Source organism: Notamacropus eugenii, chromosome 3 (assembly GCF_028372415.1).
Source record: "Notamacropus eugenii isolate mMacEug1 chromosome 3, mMacEug1.pri_v2, whole genome shotgun sequence".
NCBI lineage: Eukaryota > Metazoa > Chordata > Mammalia > Diprotodontia > Macropodidae > Notamacropus > Notamacropus eugenii.
The window spans coordinates 288,671,270-288,683,936 of NC_092874.1; positions in this window are offsets into that span (position 1 = coordinate 288,671,270).

The following is a 12,667-nucleotide window of genomic DNA, read 5'->3' on the forward strand; positions in this document are numbered from 1 at the left end:
GCCCCAAAAGTAAAGTGGGTTAGTCTGGCATGGCCGTTCTGGATGAAGCCACACTGACTCCTTCTAATCAGCACTTCCTTTCTTAAATGTTTGCCAACCATCTCTTTAATGATTCACGCTATAGTTTTCCCAGGACTCCTAGCAAAGCTAATTTCCCTATAGTTGGCAGACCTTGGTTTCCTCCCTTTTCTGAAATGCAGACTCACATTATCCTTCTCCAGTCTGGTGATGCATTCCCCACTTTCCAATATCTTCCAGATATCACTGACTGGGACATGGCCATCCTAGCTGGCAACTCTTTCATGGCCGACGGATGTAGGTCATCTGGGCAGGTGATTTGATTTCATCAAGGACAGCTGGGAGCTCTCTGGGTACAGAAGGAAGTTCAGAAAGTCACCCAGATAAGCAGGTAATTTTCTTATCATGGTATTAAATTTATGATACATTAAAAAATTCATATGTAACCTATACATAATAAAGTTCTCAGTATCATATTCAATCTTCTTTTGTTTTCCTCTTTGAATATTGAAATGGTTATGTTTGCTGATTTTTGCCAAGTTCAAAATATCTAAAAAATTTTTTTAACAGTCCTTGCCCTAAAGGAGCTTACTTTCTATTATAGGAAAATAGTAAGTAGGCAGAAAAGAAAAAAACAATATTTACACAAAGTTCATATAAAGTCATGGGAGATATGTATCTATATTAAATATTGACTTTCTCTAACGCTGGGTTGGGAGGGAGACAACTGAGAACTCAAAATGTAAAAAAAAAATAAAGTAACTGCAGAGTGGGGGACCAATGCTGAAAACAGGAGAGATAACCTTCCTGCAGAAAGTGGAGCCCTCCCCTGGATTCTCTCCAGACTCCGCCTCCTTCTTATCTGCTATATTGTCTCTTTCCCATTACCTTCCTCTTTTCCCCATTTTCCTTTCAGGTAGTCCTTGTAGGTGGTGTTCCCCCGTTAGAATGAAAGGTTTCTGAGGGTAGTGACTGACTTGTTTGCTTGCATTTCTATTTCCAGCAATTAGGGCACTGCTTGGCACAGAAGTAAGAGCATAATAAATCCTCTCTTTCTCTGTTTCTCTGTTTCTCTCTCTCTCTCTCTCTCTCTCTCTCTCTCTCTCTCTCTCTCTCTCTCTCTCTCTCTCTCTCTCTCTCTCTCTCTCTCTCTCTCTCTCTCTCCCTTTCTCTGGTCTCCATTTCTCCTTCCCTCCCTCTCTCTCACTGTCTCTGTCTTTCTCTCTTTCTGTCTCTTTCTGTCTTTTGCTCCCTTCCTCTTTCCCTCCCTCTCTCCCTTCCTCTCTCTCCCTCTGGTTCTTTCTCTGCGTCTGTCTGTCTGTCTCTCTCTTATCATGGAAAGGATGAGGAGGGAATGCATGCCAGGCACAGGGGATGATGACCTATGCAAAGGGTCAGACGTAGAAGAGGATGCCCTGGGCTGCCAATAGCAACCAGACCTCTCTGCTTGGAACAATATGAGGAGAGGAGTGCACAGTGACCTTTGAAAGACGGGCTGCAAAGGGCTTCAAAACCCCAAAGATACAGGCCATTAATGACCAAGCCTGACCCAAGAAGGACAGGTTCCCAAATTGTCCTTTCCTCCCTTGGTTGCGGAGATGGGGCCCTGTGGGTGTGCACATCTGCATCCACCATCAGAAACGGCTGACCTGTTTTTTTGCCTTCCTTATTTTTTATTCTTTGTCATAAGGGATGACTTTTTGGGGTGGGCAAGGGGGAAAGATATATTTGGAAATGAATGTGATCTGAAAACAAATGACATCACTAAACATGAGAGAGCATAGGGACTGAGCCTGTGATTTTATTGATATAGGCAGCTTCCCAATAGGGACGTTCCACCCACAAATACAGGTTGACACCTTCATGGGTTTCCTGGGTCACTGTGAGGTGGTGGGTGACTTGTCCAGTGTGTGAGAGGCAGAATTTGAACTCAAGTCTTTCTAGTTCATAGGCCAGCTCTCCATTCACTACAATAAATTTTCTGTTCAATAAACAAGATTACATTTTAGCAATAATTAAAACACTGTTCAAAGTTGATTTTCAAAAAGAGAAACCTAAAAATGGGGTATGGGGTTTATACTCCATTCCAGGGTAGAGGGAAACAGGGGATGACATGGATGTGTGATGCCAATGACTGTGTCTTAACCATGGGGTCCCTCCCTACCATGATGTTCATTACTCAAGCTGCCACCTACCACCTGCTATCTGACCTCTGCCTCTGGCCTTGTGACACCACTGGTAAGTTTACCATGAAGTCACTGAATCAAAGGGAAGATACCGCTTTTTTATTCCTCTATGTATTTCTTATAACAGGAAAACTTTTTATTAAAACTATATTTATATTTTTAGACATAATGAGAGCAAGATTTAAAGAAACATGAAGACCTCTGCACAATTATATACTTTTCTCAGAAACCTTAATTCTCATAAACCTCAACTAAGTCCCACTTTTCTGTCTCATCAGTGATATTACCCCAAGCTATGGAAGTTAGGTGGTGTGGTGGGGTAGAACACTGAATCTGGAGTCAGGAAGACCTGAGTTCAAATCCAGACTCAGACACTTCCTAGCTGCATAACATTGGACAAGTCATTTAAGGGCTGCCTGCCTCAGTTTCCTCATCTGTAAAATAGTTAATAATAGTCTCTACTTCTCACAATTGTTGTGGGGATCAAATGAGATTATATTTGTAAAGCACTGGCACCATTATATAAGGGCTAGATGTTACAGTTATTGTTGTTATTAGATGAGTGAGTGGGTGTTTAAACCATAGACCTCTGACTCCAGAGCTCTTTTCACCTGATTGTAAGCCTGATTTCTCAAAGGAGTATCTGCAGAATACAAACTCAAATAGACACATAGGACTATAGACTCACAGCTAGAAGAAATCTTAAAGACCATCTCTTCTACTTCCTCATTTAGCAGGTGAGGAAGCAAATTTGTCCAAGTTCACACCAGCTATAGGCATCAGAAGCAGGATCTGAAATAGTATCTGCAGAGTCAATATTCTTCCTTTTTTCCTTCCTTCCTTCCTTCCTTCCTTCCTTCCTTCCTTCCTTCCTTCCTTCCTTCCTTCCTTCCTTCCTTCCTTCCTTCCCAACTGGGGTTAAGTAACTTGCCCAGGGTCACACAGCTAGAAAGTGTCTGAGACTGGATTTGAATTCAGGTCCTCCTGACTCCAGGGCTGGTTGCCTCCTATCTACCTTGTCAGTATTCTTTCCACTGAGCCAAAATACCTCTCTTAATCTAAATCTCTCATTTTATAGCTAAGGAAATTGAAACCCAAAGCAATTTAGTGACTTTCTCTAAGTCATACAATTAGTAAGCAAGGTTGGAATTGAACTCAGGACCTCCGACTCTCAGTCTAACACTCTTTCCACCATGCCATACTCCTCTACCAAGGTACAATGATTCCAATGAACCCAGTGATGGACTGTATGTCTGTCATCCAAGGATCCATCTCCCATGTTTTGGGGAGGCACAGCACCAGGTTGACTATAGGTGACGAATTTCTCAGGCCATAGCAGCTCCCAAAGATCATCTACTGAGTCACAGAGAAACTTTGGTCTGCATTAGTGGGGAATTTTCATAAGAGGATGAATCCACAATTCATTTCAATACTGAAGTACTGATAGTTTCCTTTTACCATGGTCTTCCTCCAATACCTTGCCACATATATATCCCATATATTTGTAAATGTATGTATACATAAACATGCTTATTATGTGTATATATATACACACATATCCTATATGCTAACAAATATATACATGTATATGTAAACCCACCTAATATATGTACAATGGATATGCACATATATCCTATATGTTTATAAATGTGTGTGTATATATAGACACACTTAATATATGTAAAATATACACTCACATATCTACATGTTTATAAATATGTGCATATATACCACTTAATGTATGTATAATGCACATACATATATTCTATGTTTATAAATATATATGTGGATACCTTTAATATACTCATATGTGTATGTACAATGTGCATACACATATATCCTACATGTTTATAAACATGTATATATGTATAGACAACTTAATGTAAGTATAATGTACACATACATGCTATGTTTCTGTCTCTGTATATAGACACACTTAATATATGTATAATGTACATATGCATATATCCAATGTGTTTGTATATGCATATATAAATGCACTTAATATATGTGTATAAACACACATATGAATCATATATGTTTATATAGAAACATAAATACAAAAGCATTTTATTTCTATCCTATATGTTTATATATTTGCATATATCAGTATACTTAATATTTATGTGTATCCCATATGTTTATAAATGTATACACGTATACAAACACACAATACATACATATGTCCTATATATTTCTAAATATATGTGTATATAGACAATATGTATATGGTGGTGGTTGTCCTTTGTCTTCAAAGAGGACCAAAGTGACATCACCATTGTAAAGTGAAATTTCAGTATGTTCAACTGTGGCTGATCAGACCAATACGAGCTTGGAATGCTCTACCACAGGTTGAGCACAGATAGTCCGTGTGAATATTTGGGGTGGATATCCCAAATTTGCGCATCCTGCATTTACTTTGTGCTGTCTCAATTCTGCTTTGCTCAAAGAGCACAGCACTTTCTCTTGTGTGGCCATGCTATGCTGAGTGGTCCTGTGTCTCCCATGTTGCACAGTTAAATCCAAAGTTCTTGAGAAACACCTTGAGAGACAATATTTATATATATACATATATATACATACACGTATAACCTATATGTTAAGTATAAGAATATACAAACACTAGATATATGTATATATACATGCACATGTGCATCCTATGTATTTATAAATATGCATATATATATATACATACTTAAACTGTGTGCGTATATTTGTATATGTAATGATCTTGCCAATGGTGGAGAACTCCTGCCCAATTTTAGGGTCAATAGTGGTTGAAACAAGAAGGCCTCCATTCATTGAAGGAAGGCTGAGGTTATAATTCTGTGAGACTGGTGGGTACCTGGATGAAGTGGCCAAGTCAGGATTTGTGAGATGAATTTGAAGAAAAGGGGTGTTACAAGAGAAATGGTGACAACCCAGCCTTCCTGCCAGCCATAGAGCAGTGGCTAAAGAGGAGGGACCTTTGACCAGGGAGAAGAGGAGAAAAGGAGGTGTGAATGAGTCTTTTAGGAGTCCTGAAAAAATTCTGAGGGCAATGAGTCAGAGAGGCAAATGTCTGCCCCCAAAATGTATGTGCAAATCTCTAGGTTAACTCTTAAGACCAAACTGAAAGGAGATGGGGAAGGACTGATGCCTTCTTTACCCTGACTACTCATTGAGAGGATGAATACTTTTCCTGTCTCTGCCTGAGTTTTTTAGCAGTTGCTTCTTCACCACCTATAAGAGGCTGAATCCATCCTGTGGCCAATGGGCAAACTTTAAATGATTCTGTTGCCAATTTATTTTCCTAGGAAATATCTTGTTAATCTGTCTTAATTAAATATTTTTACTTTTTGTTTGTGGTTTTTCTATGGTCTATGTCACAGGGATGGGGAACCTGTGGCCTCAAAGCTACATGTGACCCTCTAGTCCTCAAGTGCGGCCACATTTGAGGACTTAAAGAATCACGTGACCTCAAGGTTGCAGGTTTCCCACCCTCATGAGAAGAAAAAGTTTTATGTGGGGGCTTGAGTCGTAATATGCATAATTGATCATCTGACACAGCCCCACTGAACCTGGAAGTAGCTAAGGGTTAGCTCTTGTGTTAGACTATTACAGAAGCCCTGTCTTGTGTGCATGTCATGGTTAGTGCTATTTATAGATCACAAGCTTGACCCAGAATTGAGCAGGAGGAAGAGATCAGGCTGCATTAGGTATTACATTTAGAAACTTGTATAGGGCTTTCAGCATTTCCCTTTGGTACAAAGCCACCAAAGCTCATTTCTTCAACGTCAGTATTCTCCTACTGATGTTATATGGGTACAAACCAAAAAGAAAAACCTCAGAAGAATTAAAATGACATTTCCCCCCCAAAAAACTAGGTGACCCATCATAGTACAAATGATGACTTGGGGGCAGGAAATAGTTTAAAATCTCTTTGGAACATCAGTTCTCAAACTTTTGGGTCTCAGGATCCCTCTACACTCCTAATTCTCTTAATTATTGAAGACTCCAAAGACCTTTAGTTCATGTGCATTGTATCTATTGATATTTACGTATTAGACATGAAAATTGATCAATTTTTAAAATGTTTAAATGCTATTATTTATTAATTTTAGTTTCATTTTAATTATTAGGTCTCCAGACTGTAGGATAGATTCTCCATGGTTGATTTATAGGAGAACATCAACAAGATCTGTACAAGAGATTGTGACTTCCATTGGTGAAGGGAGTGCCCACACAGGTGAAATCTCCCTTCCACCATGGTACCCAAAATCATGAGTCACCAGCTTAATCTAACCTTGATTTGCCCCAAGGTTTGAGTAGAACTGACTCACCCAGAATCTTTTAAGGCTTGTCTAGCTAGGGCTTATTAGGACTTGTCCATGACTGGAATTCTTGCCTTGTTTTCAGTCCTGTAGGCAGCTTCCATGTAGCCTTTGATCTTCTCTTTAGTAGCAGGGATGCCTGACAGTCTCTGGCTTAATCAGAGAAAAGGCTGTGGGTTTCCTTCTTAGCACTGACAATTCCCACTTTGAGCCCAAACTCTAGCTCTCATGCTTCAATGATCCCTTCTATGCAGATGACTCCCAAAGATGTGTATTCATCCCCAATCTCTCCCCTCAACTCTGGTCCATCATTTGTAGTTACCTGCTAGAAACTGGCACTTGGATCTGCCTTCAACACTTTAAACTCAATACGTCTGAAACCGAACTTTTCATCTTCCTTTCTAAACCTGCCTCTCCACCCAGATTTCCGGTTTTGTTGTTGACAGTATCACCCTCTCAGTCACCTGGGCTCTAAACCTCTGAGTCATTTTTCACTTCTGTTTACTTATTAATTTTTTTCTGGAATAAATTGGAAAAGGGAGGCTTCCTTAGTTTGAGGAGTTTGGAAATGAACATGGTCAGCTTCTCCTACCTGCTTCAATGACTTCATTTGGTAGGAAATGCCACCAAATGCATACACAAGACTTATGTGGCCAAAAAAAAAGATTAATTAAAGGATATTCTATCAGGGCGGTTGAAGTCTTAGGAGGGCTGAAGATGGAAAAAGAATGCTGCAATCCTACCAACCCAGGTCTAAATTGGGAGGCTGGTATGGTGATCCCAGTGATGGCTTCCTGGCTTTTTCCATTTCTGTTACATAATAAAGATGCTTCCCCCTTTCAGGAATTCTAGAGTAGTGATTGGTGGAAATCAAGGAATTTGCTACCTCTGCTTCCAGAGGGAACCTGGACCTTTGAGAACAGTAATTCATTGAGGAAGAAGATGAAAGTGGAATGTTTCTTATTTTACTCAAGTTTGGCAAACAAGGGGGATTTGGAGAAGTTTATGAAAAGGACCAGGTGTTAGGTGGTCATCTGGATCCAAATGAACACTTTTATTCTTCTCTCCACTGATACAGCCTCCATCTTAATCCATTGCCTCATTTTCAGCTCTTGGCCAAGCTACTAGGCTAGTTTTCTAACCGGTCACTCCACCATCAGCCTCTCCTCTCTCCAATCCCTCTCTCACTTTTACATGCTGATATTTTGATAGATCCATGATATCAATAATGTGGGTGATCCATCCTCAACAATACAAATTGCAACCACTCCTGCCTTCTTGTTCTTTATGACTCTTATCTATGTCCTCCTGGAAGTCCTCCATGGTATATCAACCCAGCATTCCAGGGGAGCTTCATCCAAATTTCTTGATATTGCTTGGATACCAATAGAATACACGGATGCTCCATTTGCTATCTCTCAACCTGACCATATGATTAGTCTGTCTTTTTTTCTGATTATATAATCCTCTGATAATATCGTTTGCACACTTCTGCTGCATAATTTTGCATTGAAAATATCATGAAACCCACTCACACCCACCAAGGGCCTCTCCACTGCCATTTAGATGAATTTAATTCCTTGGAGAATGCTGACTAGTCACATGACCTCTCTAGAAGATGAAGGAGCCACGAGGTGGCACAGTGGATAGAATGTTAGATCCAGTCAGGAAGGGGTGAGTCTTTTTGGGGGGGAGGGGGGGAGGCAAGGGGACAAATGACTTACCTAGGGTCTCATATAGCTAGTGTCTGAGATTGGATTTGAACTCAGGTCCTCCTGACTCCAGGACTGGTGTTCTATTCACCGTGCCACCTAGTTGCCCCATGGCTGAGTCTTAATAAATGATAACTAGCTGGTTGACTGAATGTCTGGATTTATGTAAAATACAAATTAGGAATAAATTATTCCCTTTGCACACACATTCATGATCAGATTCTCCTTATAACAATTTCCCTCTCTTGTGCATTCAAATTAATTTATTTATAAAAAATTGGTATCAACAGAAATTTCCAGGAGTAACTCAGTTGTAGGGTCTTATTTGCCCTCAGTGTAAACAGCCTTTTCATTATATATAAGGACTTGAAGGTTCTTGAATTTCTTTATGAAAAAGAAGATAGTGTGATGTGGCAGGGGCCAGAGCCATCCTTGGTCTCAGAAGTAACTTAGGCAAGATTTGCCTCTTTTAGGATTAAAATATCCCAATTCTGTCCTCCTTTCCCCCCCCCTTTCCTCCCCTCTCTTCCCCCTTTCCTTTCTCTTCTCTCCCTTTCCCTTCCTTTTCCTTTCTCTACTTCTTTCCTCTCTTCCATTTCTCCCTTTACCTCTCTGCTCCCCCTCCCCTCTCCTTTCTTCTTTTTCTTCATCTTTCCTCTCCCCTCCATTTCTCCACTCCTCTCACCTCTCTCTTCTCCTCTCCCCTCTCTTCTCCTCTCTCCTCTGCTTCACTTTTTCTTTCTTCTCCTCTCCTTTTCTCTCCTCTCTTACCCTCTCCTCTTCTCTCCCCTCTCCTCTATTCTCATCTTCTTCCTTTTCTCTTCTTTCTTCCCCATCTTCTCTTTACCCCTCCCCTCCTTTTCTCTCCCCTCTTCTCATTTTCCTTATTCTCCCCTGCCCTGTTCTCCACTCCCTCTCTTTCTTTCTCCTTCCAGCTACTACGAAAACTACAGATGTGAACATTGGCAACGCCCATAATCTTAGGAAAACTGGCAGCATTCCATTCCCCTTGCTTTCCGGTAGATGGAGTCATCTGGACACATGGTCCAGGAATCCTTCCAAAACACAAAGGAATGTTTTCACAAATACTTTGGGTACTGATATTGGTGTGCATGGCTGTTGACACACCAGTCAAGCTAATTAGATAATAGCCAATAAGTAATGTTTTACATGTGATGCCACATGAATAGTGGAAGACTGAAAAAGACCCATCTGGGCTCCATTCATAGTCCAGTCAATGTCTAATCTTGGGATCACTTGCCATTTATACCACTACCTCTGAAGAAGAACACCGAGTTCTGCCCATGTTGAGTGTATCCTGGGAGCAAGTGATACAAACACTGGAAATATTAAAGGTCCTTCACATGTGATCAGCTGTCTGCCCTGGGGACATTTAGCCTGCAGAAGAGCTGTCTTCAAGTATTTTAAAGACCGTCTTATGGAAAAGGACTTGTTCTGCTTAGTCTGGAGGGCAGAAGCAGGCTTATGCTAGGACCATACTTCTCCTTCCCATCACTTTTCCCAGAAATGAGGATTAGTTTTCCCTAAAAGGTAACAAAGCTTCTCCTGGGACTTGTTTGGTGGCTGACCCAGTTGTCTGGTTATCTAAGGATATAAAAAGTCCCGACCATGTGGAGTAAGGGCCCCCCCAACCTGATGGATGTCTGAAAACCACTCTGGACATCATACCATGCTCTGTTGGCCAGATCAGGTTTCCTATGGAAATGAGGGAAGGTGAATGCTTTGCTGCATATCTTTGCAGCGCTGATTTCTTTTTTAAAACTTCAATGTCTTGCAAGTGCCTCGTCATCTCAACATCAAATCTGAACTCACTTTAAGTCCACCCTTAATAAAGACCAAGGGAGAAAACTGAGAAGACGCAAATGGAGGCTTGATGTTAGGAAAAATTTCCTAATAATGAAAATTATCCCAAAGTAAAGTGAGACATCTTAAACAGGGGAAGGAAACCTGCAGACTCAAGGCCACATGTGGCCTTCTAGGTCCTTGGGTTTAGCCTTTTGATGGAGTCCAAGTTTTATAGAAGAAATCCTTTTATTAAGGGGATTTGTTCTGTAAACTTTGGGTTCGGTCAAAGGGCCACTTGAGGATGTAGGGGGCCACATATGACCTTGAGGCCACAGGTTCCCCACCCCTGGACTAGATGATCCAGATCAAGTGGTCCTTTGTTATATCTCAGGAAGTCTGAATTTGGAGGGGGGAAAAGTACATTTCTTTACTTTCACACTGACCTCTGTCTGAAATGAAACAATCTCTTTGATTTTTTAACACACTTATTCTGAGAAGGGAACCACAGACTTCAGGAGATGACCAAAGGGGTCCAGGCCCCAGAAAAGGGCAGATGATTGTCTAAGTCCCAAGCAACACTAAATATAATAAGCCTGTGTTCTTCTAGTTCAGGATTCCTGCTGGAAAATTAGTTATTTAGGTTTAGGAGGAATGATCAGATTCTAGTCTGCCACCTTTGTTTTACAGAGGGGACACTGAGTACTAGAGAGGGGAAGAGTCTCCCCCAAGGTCATCCCACTTAGTTTGGGATAGTTTACTTCCCCTGGCTTCCAGTTCTAGACTCTTGGCCCTAAACCAAACCTCCTGTTAGGTTAGGTTAAGCCCCCAAATACTTAAGACAAAAGCAACTTTGTTTTGTAGCCCCAAAAGGATCCCTAGTAGTTGAAAGGGAAGAGAAGATTTGAATTTTAATTCTTTTTCTTTTTTTTCTATTAGGGTCAATATATTTGTCCAAAAATGGATGAGGTCACCAAGACCAGGAAAGAAGCTTCGGTTGCCCCAGGGCGTGGTGAGGTCACAGGACTCCTCAGATCATCAAGCTTTGCCAGTTCTCTCCAGCCTCAAAATACCAACATAGCAAGAGAGAAGTTTTCTGGGCTGTCTTTCAGGCCCCCATTGTCTTTGATCCTGCCTCCTGCTTTCTCAAGCCTGCACTTACAACTCACTTTGTGACCGAGGTAAGTGCCCACATGGCACCTTGGTTTGGAAGTGGTGCTTATCTCTGTGTGTGTGTGTGTGTGTGTGTGTGTGTGTGTGTGTGTGTGTGTGTGTGTGTGTGTATACAGGGTTGGACTGGAGTTCAGGCCTAGAAGAAGGTGTGACCAGCTGGCTAGAGCTTTCCACAAGTGAGGAGGGTATAGTGGAAACCTGGCCCTGTCTCCAACTTTTAGAAAATTGCTTGATCACTGAGCTACATGCACCTCACAGAGAAACACCAAAAACAGAGCCTGCCCACAAGGTCTAGTTAATGTTTGATTTTTCAGGACGTGGTGATGTAATTGCTGAAGGAGCCAGATCATGGGCAGGTCCTTTCTTATTGCCTGGTGACAGTTCCCTGCTCATTGGACCTTCCTAGAATCATAGATTTCAACCTATGGGGAGGGGACTTTATAAATTATTTAGTTCAAATCTGCACTCACTCCATATGAGGACACTGAGGCTGGCCCAAGGTCACCTACATAGCAAAGAGAAAAACTAGGATTTGAACCCACCTCCCAACTCCAAATATAGTTTTCTGTCCTGGTCTGGGGTTGCCCATTCTGTTGTTACTGGTTGATGTCAGTGGAGGGGCCTGCCCCAACAGCCTTCCCTGCACTGATAAAATCACAGGATCAGCCCCAAAGCAAACTCTCAGCCTCTGTCTTTGTCTCTGCCTCTTTTCTCTCTCTGTCTCTGAAGCTCTGACTCTGTCTCTTTCTAAACTACGTATACATCCTATACATATACGTGTGTATGTATATATGTGTGTGTTTATATATGCATATATGTATGTACATTTGCATGTATTCATAAACAGGTATGGTTTCTCAAAGTATCAAAGGTAGGAGCTGAATTGTTACAATAATTTCATTTAATACACAATTATATCTATAATAATTTCATATTTGCATTCCTCTTCTGACAAAAGCAGACTAGATGAGAATCAGATTTCTCAGTGTGGGAAAGTAAGTGTAGACTCTCCCTCCCCATGCAGATCAATAACAAAAGAATAGTAGCGTATGATATGATAGGAAACAATGCAACACTACATAACACAACATAAGAGCATAGATTTGTATGTTGCATAACATAATAAAATATGAATTGATATAAAATATCATGAAATATAATATAGCGAATATATTTACATACAGGTACATTTGTATGTTTATATAATTTGTTATATTTACATGTTTATATTATATTTATATACATGTATATTCATATACATAGACTACGATAATGTAGATGCATATACAGCCAAGTACTGTATTATATTTTATGTAATAAAATGTATTACAGTACAGAATAGTACTATATGATATACTAGGATATCACATAATATCTAATATTAAATCAACAGAATTAGTATAATAGAAGACTTCCATTTCTACTTTTGCTAGCCATTAGCTGTGGGTTACCATAGATAACT